Source organism: Dipodomys spectabilis, unplaced genomic scaffold (assembly GCF_019054845.1).
Source record: "Dipodomys spectabilis isolate Male_0828 unplaced genomic scaffold, ASM1905484v1 ptg000019l, whole genome shotgun sequence".
Classification (NCBI taxonomy): Eukaryota; Metazoa; Chordata; class Mammalia; order Rodentia; family Heteromyidae; genus Dipodomys; species Dipodomys spectabilis.
Genome location: NW_024870696.1, coordinates 20,464,598 through 20,477,136, shown reverse-complemented (window position 1 = coordinate 20,477,136; position 12,539 = coordinate 20,464,598). Strand labels below are relative to the sequence as shown.

At 42.0% G+C, this 12,539-nt stretch overlaps 1 pseudogene; it reads left to right on the top strand.

The window, feature by feature from the left end:
* Positions 1–1,702: 1,702 nt before the first annotated feature.
* On the top strand, positions 1,703–1,819 carry LOC122104005 (annotated as a pseudogene).
* Positions 1,820–12,539: the final 10,720 nt, after the last annotated feature.

Genomic DNA, 12,539 nt, shown 5'->3' with positions numbered 1-12,539 from the left:
GAGTGAGGGAAGCGTATATGAAATGCAGTGTGATGGTTGCCATTCAAGAACCTAACAGTGCAAGAGATTTTGAATCTAACAAAGCATAGAGCCTCTTAGAAAGCGCCAGAAATTCTCTGCTGAGCCAGGTGTGGTGGCTCATTATGCCTGCAGTTGAAGGAATCTGGATGCTGGAAGTTTGAAGCCAGCCCAGGCAAGCGTTAGTGAGACTCGATTTCAACAACAACAAAAGAAGTTATTGGGCACGGGGTGTGCTCTTGTCAATACAGCTATGAGGAGGCTGTAACCAACCTGTCCTGGGCAAAACCATGAGATCCTTCCTAAAACAACCACAACCACCACAACCAACCAACCAAACAACAAGTGACACACAAAGGGTTGGAGCCATGGCTCAAGTGATGAAGCACCTGTTTAGCAAACAAGAACCAGTAGAAAACAAAAAGAAAGAAAGGCATTTTGACCCACTGGTCTGAGAGTAGCTCAAAAGATATCTAAGATGGTTAGACTGCCCATCAGGCATAGGAAGATGGCGGAAAACTTCAAGGTGCCCTTGACCTTGTGAGGAGTACAGCCCATCCAGGCTGGAACCTGTGGCTGGATCAACTGGGAGTTGGCAGAGCAAAGGGATGAAGAGCTCTTGTACAAGCCATGAAGATCAGGACAAAGAGAGTCATCTTAACTGAGAGTGTTTAGAGATTTACTGCCTTCTATGGTATGGAGCAGACAATTCTAGTCATGTTTGGCTGGGCTAGACCTGATCAAGTCTGAGAACTTATTTAGGATTACTAGAAACCATGGAATTCCCTAAGATAGCGTGAAAGAATTTAGTAGACAGAGAAAAGCAAAACAATATTAGTTTCTAGGCAGCTAATAAGCTGGTTTGATGACCTGAACCCACGGTGAGATTGTGTGGTCTTGCGGGTCGAAGGAAAGGGTCTGATGTTAAATCCAGACAAGGCTGATGCTCAACCTTACATTCTTCCCAAGACGGTGTCTGCAAAGGGCTGAGCATAGCGTTTGGAAAAGCAGAGACGAAGAATTCTAGCATTGTTATGTTAGCTATCTTTATTTTTGTTGCAAATTCTTTATTGTGATTAAGTGATTACATAATTTCACAAATTTCACAGTATTGTGGGATAGTGATGCTTAGTTAAAGTCACAAACACATTCTAACTTTCATAGGGCAAATTGTCTATCATGGTCTATAACATTTATGAGTTCTCTGAGCTTCGACAATACAGTTATTCCTTCCACATCGGGTGTTACGTACATTATTGTCAGGTGATGTACAGAGGGTTTACAGTTACATAAGTGAGGTAGTGAGTACATTTCTTGTAGAACTTGTTACCCCCTCCCTCATTTTCCTCCCACTTTCCCTCCTCCCCAATGCCTCCCCCACAGTTGTACAGAACATTTCCAGTATATTGTCTTGTGAGTCTTGCTGTTGCATTTGGTTCACCCTTTGTTCTTTGTTTCACCATTTTGTTATTCCCCTTTCCTTCCCTAATTCAGATAAATGTATATATAATACCCAGGGAACCAAAATGAAATACAGTGACAACAGGGGATAAAACAGGGGGAAAATAAAAAGAAACAAGGCACCACATAGTACATTAAAAACAACAACAACAAAGAAAAAAACTCTTGTGTCCATGTCTTGGAGTTCATTTTGCTTAGCATCATCTTATATAGTCATATGTACATAGCTATACTTTCAGGGATCATTTCTATAGTTTGTTACTAGCTATCTTTAATGGTTACTTTAAGACCTTCGATTTCAAATGCACCCAGTTAGACAACTCCCATCCTCTCTAGAAGGAGCTCTGCAATTAACTCTTCCAGCCTAGGAGGCCGGGGTGGGGTTTACCAGCAATGGCTTCCCTGGGAAAACTTGATATAAGGGATAGGTTAGCTAGACTCCAGGAAAGTAAGATGGCAGACCCATTAGCTTCCTTGAGTTTGAATCTTGGTCCCATGGTCAATGATAGCATAAATTACTAACCTCTTCATACTTCAAGTTGTGTTTTTTTTTGGGGGGGGAACTGGAGTTATTATATACTATTCCTAACAGATTTATTGAACTATAATTCCCATATCATACAATAATTTAAAGTACAATTCATGCTTCAGGGTTTTAAAAAAATCTTTAAAAATCCAAAAATAATATGTACCTACTGAAGAGGTTTAATGCCCACTTAATTGAATCGTTGTGGCACCTAATGGAAATTCAATTTAATTTCTTTCCTTCCCAGCTCACCTAACAATATTTTTGATGTTCTTAAAACCCTTGAATGGGAGCCAAGGCTTTTAAACTTTCCTGTTTTGTATTCTAGCCTTTTTTTCCTCACTTAGTTGGGAAAGTAGTGTTTTTTGCAAGGGAGGGGGAGTAGAAGTTTAATGAGGTAACTTCTGATTGGGTAGAAAGAAATGATAATTGCAGAGGTTGGAGGTTACCTTTCACAATGGAGTCTGGATCTCCCATCTTTGAAAGCAGAGACACAAATCCAAGACTCATTTTTCTGCCTGTGATGACTTGTGGGGAAAGCCTTAGGGCCAAATGACACTAGTGTGGGCATCAGAATTTGGGAGCTGAGCATGGGAGAGAGCCAGCATTCTGCCAGCCACCTGCTCTGGGCTCAACTTCCCTGGCTGAAAGCTTTGAGACAGAATCACCTGCACTTTGATAACATCTTGAAAGGGCAGGAATCCTCCACAGAGACCCACACCAGGCAGATTTCAAAGTAGTCCCTCCTCACAGACACACTCCTATGGGAAGAAGGTATTGAAGCCATTCTAAAAATACCTGTGTGGGTAAAAAGCAAAAGATAAAAAAAAAAGAAAATGAGAAAGCAAAAGATGGACATGTTGAAAAGAGGAACTATAGGGAATAAAAGATGGAAAGATACATACTCGGAATGCTTGACATCATCCTTGAACTCTCCCTCTCTCTTGTCTGCTGCGTAATACCCATGGCTGTTCATTCGGCACACAAGTTATTTTGCACAAATCTGCCAGGTACTAACGCCTGTGAAGAGAGGTTGAAGAGACATGTGTGTTCACGTCCTTTAACCGGAAGCTGGCATTTGGCAGTATTTGTGGGGGACTTAACTTTAACTTCTGTTCCTAGGAACAGAACTTATAGTTTCCCTCTCATAGATTTTTTAGAATGTTGAATTTTCTTTTCCCCCTCCAAGAACCTTGTAGTTTCTAAATCCTCTGGCAATCTTTCATCAAATAGACATCTTGTTTCCTTAGAAAGGTTTTCTCTTCATCTCACCAACACAATGTCATTCTTTCCTGCAGGATAAAGGGATAAGGCATAAGCAAATGGTAGTTGGTGATGAAATTGGAGAGAAATAGAAATATCGTAATTGAGCTGTGGTCTAAACCATCCTTTTCTGGAAACTTCCTGATGACTTATCTCAACACAACACCAAGCCATTCTCAATCTTGTGAGCTTCTGCGTCCAGGGTCATAGTGATAGCAGAGATCAGTAGCAGGACTTAGCCCAAGATTTGCGCTTGAACTTGTCAGAGAATCCATGGGCAGGCCAGTCAGGCTCTGTACACACACACACACACACACACACACACACACACACACACACACACACACACACACACACACACACTTAGAGCACCTGCTAGGTAAGATGATGTCTAAAACAGAATGAATCCTGCTGCCCTCATAGCTCCACGTGATTCTGGGGAGGCAGAGTATAGATCTACAGTTGTTCCTAATGGTGTTGGCGTGTATCCAAAGGATGTGGCTGAAGAGGCTAAAGCTTAAGAGCTTCTGGAGATGAAAGAAAGGCTAGCAATGCAGGCTTGTACACTTGGTGCCGATGCCAGACTGCTCCCTTCATGTGGACAGTACCTGGCTAGCAGGGATATTGCTAGAACCCCCGCTGGCCTTGTTCCACAGAGGATCCTGGCCAGGTATGACTTCACAGAGCTATGCCTATAGTGGGTGTGGTTGCTAATGGCTAACAATGGGTTGCATTGGAAACTTTACCAAGAGCTGCTGTAATCGCTGTGAATACCGAGGAGACCCAGGCTTCCCAGAGCACATGGAGGACCACTCTGAGGAATCCTGAAATTATCCGCTGTATCTTCAAGGCAGAGATGCTGGAGTTCCTCCCAACTTAGTGGAGGTCAAATCCGAGAAATGTTGTACATTAACACCATGTGAAGGCTGTTGCTACCCTAGCCGATGTGCTATGGAAAATTGAACTGACCTGTGTGTGGAGACAGTGGATCTTAAATTTTGAGTTGGTGGAGACTATGGGATGGGGAAAATTCTGGATCTGGAGCCTGGTGGCAGACCTTCCCTGTCCTTGGCCTGGAGAAGCCTGGACTGTCAGCTGCATGAGTAATTCTTTTTTTTTGTTTTTGTACATTTTTTATTGTAAAAATGCTGTACAGAGGTATTACAGTTACATGAGCAAGGTAATGAGCACATTTCCTCTTGAGCATTGTTGCCTCCTCCTTTGTTTTCCCCTACCATCCCTTCCCTCCCCACCTCCCCAACCCTCCCCCCCAAACTGAAGCTGTAAAGTTTGTTTTCAACATAGTGTTTTGTGCATCTCATTATTACAATGGGTCAGGCTATCTCCTTATTTAAGCATTTTGTTTTCTCCCTTCCTTTCCCTGCACTAGTAGTAATTCTTGGGCTCTGGCTTGTCCTGGGTCACTAAGGAGCAGAGGACTCATTTTCCTCGGGTAGTATTTATTGTCATTTTGCCAAACTAGTAAGTGGAACTAGGATGGGAGATAGTATTCTGGATGAACAGGGTGACGGTCACCGGCTGGCCTCTCCAGCACTCTGGGTGGTCTTAGCATGGTCACTGTGTGTGTGGTGACCATGTTTGTGTGTAGAGAGCTGTAGGGCTGACAGCAATCTTTTTGCAGAAAAAAACCTAAAGTCTATGTAATTTCAAAAGTTAATTGAAAATTAATCATATAAATTTATGAGTTATAATTGGACACATGTGTGCAATGTATCCTACTCAAATCACCATCATGACTATTTCCATCTCACGCATTAAAATCATTTTTATTCACATGTAATCATAGTCCATAGCTCTGGTGGGAGCAATCCTCGTTGAGCAGAACGTGGATGTTGCTGTCGGTTGAGGGGAGCTGCGCCTCCCTGGCAGCTGACTGGTAGGCCTGTTGGGACCAGCAAAGCTGGAAGCGCATGGACCACGTGGAGGACCAGGAAGGAGTTCCGTGCCCTCCCCAGGAAGGGCTGGCTATCAAAACGGACTTCCTCCACTTAATGAAGACTTTGGAATTATGGGAAAGAAGACTCCAGGAAGGCAGAAATACTTTTCTCCCCAGCTAGGTTGATGGCGTGGAGTCACCTAACCTCAGAAAGGAAGGGTGCCTCACCCTTCCTTTCTGGTCTGATCTGGATAGAATGGCTCCTCCCTACCACTGTGCACGTATCACGAGGCTGAGAAACATGTCTTCACCAAGACTTCTCGTTTTCTGTAGAGCTGGTATCATGCATTCTACAAGACCTTGAAATTTGTGACAAATCAGGAGTTCCTGGTGGTTTCATCTGCTCATTCGAAGAGAGGTAGACGCGTTGGTGAACCCATGACAGACAAGTGTGGGGCGGGGGGAAGCTTGCAGCTCTCCTTCATGGATTAGTTATAAAATGCCTGACGTGGAAGAGAAACATGAAATTGTCCTGTGGCTTCAATCATCAAGCTCTCCCCTTACCATCAGCGTTCAGCGATGATCTCTAAACTGTCTTTCTTGTCATTGACCTTATGAGATCAGGAATAATGTCTAGAAGATGACTGGTAGATTAAATAAGAGATGAAGCATTTCCTTCCAAGCAAACAAAACAGAACCTTCAAGTCCGGTGTTAGTCACCTTTGTGTCACTATGACAAAATATCTGACATAATCTCCTTAATAGAAGGAAAAGGTTGAGTCAGGCTCAGGTTATTTGATCCTCTTGTTTTCAAGCGCTGGCAGCATAGTACATCATGCCAGGCTCTGCAGAGATGCCAGGATACCTTGTAAGAGAGCATCATCTCTTCCCAGCGACCCAATTTCCTTCCACTGGCGTCTATCTCAGGAAGTTCCCGTGCCTCCCAATAGCATCATGGCCTGAAAAAATCAAGCCTTAAATACATGGCTGTGGAGAACATTCCAAATCCAAACCGTACCAACACTCAACCCCCAAGATTAGCCCCATCTGTGTTAGTAAGGAACTAACACAGATACCAAAGAGAACATGCTATCTTCTATCAAGAATTATCCATGACACGTAGGAAAACACTAGCTAAACAGGATGTCACAAAAGCCAGGCATATGAATTCTACATTAGTGTTTGTATCAGCACACACACACACACACACACACATATAGTCTGATAATCTATATCTCTCTCTATATATATATTGCACTTGAGAACAAGAAGAACTCAATAGCCAGTCCTATTAGGAAAGGATAAGTAAGTACATTTTTAACATTTGGAGCCTCAATTTTGTTTTAGACTATAGACGTATGATTGGCTTTCCTGTTATGACTTGGCTGAGGAAATATGATCACCACCCTGCAAATGGGAGCCTCAAATTCAGTTTCAAAACTGGCATTAACTTTGATATCAGGTAAATTATGTTAGCTCTGAGCAGGACAGAACTTTGGATTAGTTCGGTCAAGACTAATAGGTTTGTGTCTCTGAAGTTTATTTGATGTTTCCCAGGAGGAAAACACGAACGCTTCCATCTTATGAAAGGTGAGAAACTAAAATCACCCATTAAGCTTCAGGGTTTTGCTCTTAGGTATGGAACTCAGACACTTTTAGCATCCCTGTCACTTCATTTCATCCCTTGCAATGACAGTCTAAGTGACCGAGATGACCAGAATGCTGCAGACAAGGCTGAGGGCAAACATACAGTCAGCATTCGTTTGGGGGAATAACATGATTAGTTTTAGATGAAGAATCTCGCAAATCATGCTTTTCAAAAGGACTTCAGAGTTATTTTATGGTCCTATCTTTTGGCTTAGATAGGAAAAGCTGTTTAGTTTCAATATGTTGCTATCAAAAGTACAAAATATAATTTCGATGATAACAAATGGAACTCCCAATCCTTTTATGATGCAGAGTGCTTTGTTGGAGCTGGGCAAAGCAGTATTATCATGTGTTGTCACATCTTAAAGTAAAAAGCATCTAATGGAAAACTGCAGTTACACAGTGATATTGTATTCTGGGGCTTTCATCAGAAGTGAACATCTTTAAAATGAACTTTTAAAAGCAGTGATTAAAACCTCAACGATATAACATCATCTCAAAGTAGTTGAATGATGGCGATCTGAACATTTTGAACCACATCCCCAATTCGAAGGTATTAAAAGCAAGGGGTTTTCAATTGTTGAACAAATAGTTCATGCATATTTCTACTCATAAATGAGACATTTTTCCACTTGCCATCTTATTGGGCCTCGAACATCTGGGGAAATCAGGTTTGCATATTTATATGAGCACCTTGAAATTATTCTCAGCTCACTGTCCATATAATCCCTCGTCAGGGCTTCTCAGAATGGAGTTGGTACATTATTCCTTATAGTGCTTAAAAGCACAGTAAAAAGGTCTTTTGATTTTCTAAATATTACCAGTAGTCATCACTACTGATTCAAATATTTTGAATTCTCTTCCTAATAGCTCCTTTAAACCCTAGATTAGGACAAATACATAAAAAGGGACCCTCCTCAACAAAAAATAAACAGAAACCAAGGAATGAGAAAGGACAGAGTTTCTTGCCGGTGATACCCAGATCCATCCAACCTGACACTCTACTGACCCCAGGTTATCACCACAATGTAAGTCCTTCCAGCTCTGACTTGTCTTTACCAAGCTCTGTCTGTTACATTTTCTCGTATCAGCTTGTCCTTTCTCTACTGCTCTCCTTGCGCCTTTACCCATGCTACCTACAGAGCTATATATGATGAAAAATACTTGTGTGTGCCGGTACTGGTGCTTGAACCCAAGGACCAGCACTGTCCCTATTTGCTCAAGGTCCTCTGCCACTTGAGCCACAGCTCTGCCTCTGGCTGTTTAGTGGTTCATTGGAAATAATCTTATTGATTTTCTTGCCTGGACTGACTTCATGATCCTTAGAACTCAGCTTCTTGAGTAGTTAGGATTACAAGCATGAGTCACTGCCACCTGGAAAAAGAACCTATCCCTCCTTCCCTCCCTCCTTTCCTCCCTCCCTCCTTCCCTCTTGCCCTCTCTCCCTTTTATCCTTCTCTCTTTTAATCTCTTTTGTTGTGTGTGTGTGTGTGTGTGTGTGTGTGTGTGTGTGTGTGTGTGTGTGTGTGTGTGTGTGTGTGCAGTCCTGGGTCTTGAACTCAGCTCCTGAGCTCTTTCCTTAAGCTTTTTTTTTTTTTTGCTGAAGGTTAGTGCTCACCACTTGAGCCACAGCTTCGTTTCCACTTTTGTTGGGGGTGATTAATTGGAGATAAGAGTTTGAGGGACTTTCCAGCTAGGGCTGGCTTTGAAATTAGATCCTCCTATCTCAACCTCTCTAATGGGTAGGACTACAGGTGTGAGCCACTGATGGCTGGCTTTAAAAATGCATTTCTTTTCTTTCTTTCTTTTTTTTTTTTTGTCCATTGTGGTGCTTGAACTCTGGGCTTGGGCGCTGTCCCTGCGCTCTTCAGCTCAAGGCGAGTGCTCTACCACTTGAGCTGCAGCACCATTTCCGGTTTTCGAGTGGTTTATTGGAGACAAGAGTCTCACGGACTTTCCTGCCGGGACTGGCTTTGAACCTCGATCCTCAGATCTCAGCCTCCTGAGTAGCTAGGATTATAGGTGTAAGCCACCGGTGCCCGGCTTAAAAATGCATTTCTTTACAGCCTCAACACTGTCTCCTCTGTGTCTCTGCCTTCCACATCACTTTCTGTGAGCAGGGAAAGAGTTCATTGACCTTCTTCACGTGAGCCAAGGGTAAGGAGCTGCCAGAACTCCGCTCCCTTCCGTCACCACTCCTCAATCTTTATTTCCTTACTTATCTGTGCCTGTATAAAGTGTGTGCTGAGCCACGTTGTAACTCCTCCCCTTGCTTGCATGCCACATCACCTTGTCATTCCTCTGTCTTCATCAAGAATGAACTGAGGTTACGGCCACTCCTTTCTTACTCGTGCCCTGCCAATGACCAAGCAGGTACTGATAGTTGTCTCTTGCTTCCTCAAGTCAAGATCCATCTGTGTCTTCTGCTTTCATTCCTTCATAAATATGACTGCTGAAGGAAATCATGATCTATTGTGAACTCTCAGAATTGTTTTACCTGTTCCTGATTTCTCTCCTCGTCCACTCAATGATGAACTCAAAATGTTAGTTCCCTTGTCGTGTTCACTATCTGGATTCTGAGTTTATCCTTCTAGGAGATGGCTTTATCACTAGTTGCTTTGGACAGTGGGGTGATCCATTGTGAACAACTTCTACTTTCTCCCCTTTCTGCAAAACTGTTCCTATCTGTGCCCATTTCTATCTATGGCAACAGCCTTTCATGGCTGAAGATCGCTTTCCAGGACTTTTAACCTCTAATCATAAGCTTTCTTTGCTCCCTCTTGGATTTCTCTCTATATCTGTATCTAGCATATTATCTACATCTATCTGTATGGCTATTTACATCTATATAGCTGTTTTTCCTTCTGTAACTCAGCATCTCTACTGGCTGCTTTGTTCTGCTTATTCATGTAGTCAGGTCTTTGCTGTTGTGCACCTTCCTTTCTTGTTTTCCGCTTTCCCTTATGAGCTGTGCCTGCTGAATGCATTGTATCAGCATCTTCATCTCCTTAGGCTTCAGCTCTTAACAATCTGGTTTCTATTTCTCCCATTTCCCCCCTAAAACTGCACTGGAAGATGTCCTATTGCTAAAGTGAAGGCCCTTTGGGGGGACTGTATTTCTTCAAGATGGATTTAGCATTGCTGACCTTCCACTCCTTGAAACATTCATTTCTTCTAACTTTGGCAACAAAAGTTTTTCTTTTCTCCTTCTATGTACTCGTTTTTTGTTGTCATCTTCCTAAACTATTCTTCCTCCATCCATTCTTCGGTACTGCGTCTAACACTTATGGAAGATTTATAAATCTATTTACCTAAATCTCTAGCTCAAGTATTCCCCCAATTTAAGACCCCTGTAGCCGGAAGTTTGCTGGACATTCCCACACTAAAAACTAGAAACCAACATTCCTGCAAGTAAATTACTACTGATGCTGGCCTCATGGTGCTCCTTTATTTCTGGCTATTCTTACCTTGATACATCGATTATCATCTACTAGGTCGTGGTAGCTAGGACGCTGAGGTTCATATCCATGTAATCATTAAATCTGTTGATTCTGATCCACCTCTCAGACATTCTCAAGTCCACCCTCTTCATTGCTGCTGTAACTCTGATCCTCGCATCTCTCACACGACTACTCCAATTTTGCTCTGCAGTCATTGCTCAGGGCTGTCACGGTGCACAGCTGGCGTGACATTTAAGCGCATCCCCGTCTCCCCCCAAACCTCTAGTGATATCTCATCTCTTTAAGCTGTGCTGCTTCAGTACAGGGGCCATTAGCCCAGGGGTGTCTTGGTCTTTTAAGCTGAGAATTGTGTGGCAATAAAAAATGGTCCATGTTTGGAAAATCATATATTAGAGTAATCCTATTTCTAGACTTACTGGGTTAAATAAAGTGTATTATTTTCATATCTTTCTCTTCTGCTGGATAGTTAAAGTCCATGCCTTCCTTTACCTTTCTGTCATGAAGACTGATGTCCTAGTCCCAGCCCACAGGCTGTGTGATCCTGAGTCCCACTGTGTCACAGACATAAAGTTCCTCACCATCCCCAGGTTAGGGAAGAGCCAAAGGTTCCTTTAAGGATGTGACAAATTGTCTTCAAATGGAAAATGACTTTTAACTGGGGAGATAGAGAGAAAAGGGGGAAGAGAGAAAGAGAGAGAGAGAGAGAAAGAGAGAGAGGAGAGAGAAAAGGAGGAGAAAGAAATGTGTAGCTGTTTAAGTACTTTCTGTCTATAGCTGTTTGTTAAATATAGATTTAAGCTCAGTCATTATTACTCAGGAGTAATTATGAAGCATTTTTAAATGACTTATCTATGTGTTTTTATTTTTAACGTTGAAGTAAAAATCCTCAATGAGCTAGGGTGGGAAGACATGCCAGAGGCGACCAGCTTCTCCTCCCCTGGCTTCATCTTTTATTTTTTTTTGGGGGGGGGGTGCATCTCTTTATTATTTGCAACAAACTGGAGCCAAAGTCCTTTCTCTCTCTTTTTTTATTTTCAGGGGAACTCCTAAGTGACTTGGGGGGTGACCTTGAGCGTGGTCTCTCTGTTCTGTTTTCCTTTGTTCTCTCAAAGTTAGCTTTTGTCATTTCCCGTTTCAGACAGACAGTTCCCTGGAGACTTTGCTGTCCACATCATCGCTTGACCTTTCCTGAGACGCTGTTCCTCATTTCGCTGCCAGCTTGCTGTGTGGCCCTTTTTTATTTGCAAGTTTTTAGGGTGAGTACTTTCTTGTGTGAGCGTGCTGTACCTCAGGCAGTGTTTTACTCCAGGGTCAAGTCTAACTTGTGAAAGAGGAATTACAGCCAAGAGAAGATAAAATAATAACTTCCTTCGGTTTCTGGGAACATCTTGAGTTCTATGGTTCAGCTTTTCATATTTCAAGTCTTAATGCAAATTGGACTTTCAGAATTTCTCTTTATGTTTTGTGGTCACTTTCACTGAACCTGAAGAAATCTGTCTGCATCACTGAAAGTATTGGAGGAATACGAAACCCCAGAGAATTTGACATTTGCATTCCTCCCTAATATGCTGCTTTTTGGTGCCCTGAAAGCCCAGCATTAATAGATGATGAAAACTTGGTGGCAGTTGTATTTTATCCTTCTTAATTTGAAGGACCACTGACAGAAGTGAGTAAGAGATAAGCCCTAAAATAGGAAGAAAAAAATAGAGTTTTGTAGAATAGAATTTGTATCTGAAGGGGTAGATTTGTTCTTGCTGTTTTAATGATGGAGAAAAATCATTACCAAGTTTCCATTTGAATGAATTAATTTATGTGCTGACATGTGGCCAATTTGGAGTTTTTAAATTAATTTCACTCATTTATTTTTTGTTTATGTGGCACCGAGGAATTGAATCCAGGGCCTCATGCATGCTACACAAGCACTCTACCACTAAGCCACATTCTCAGCCCCCAATTTGTATTTTAATCAAGAACCTAATCCAGTTAAATAGTAAACAGTAAAATATATATCAGAAATAACCTGTTAATATAATAATATTATAGGTACAGCAATTGCTAAACAATAGTTATTGATATGTAATTAATAGCCATTAATAGGAAATGAGAGAAATTAAATAAACTCCTCTCCCCAACCACCCACTGTCTTTAGAAACTTCAGTGGAAATTAGGGTAAGCAGAGGTAAAGAAAGGAATCCTGGAAATGAATATTGCTCATGGAAGCAGGGTGTTTTTATAGAACTTTCATATATTGAAACAAGTAGGATAC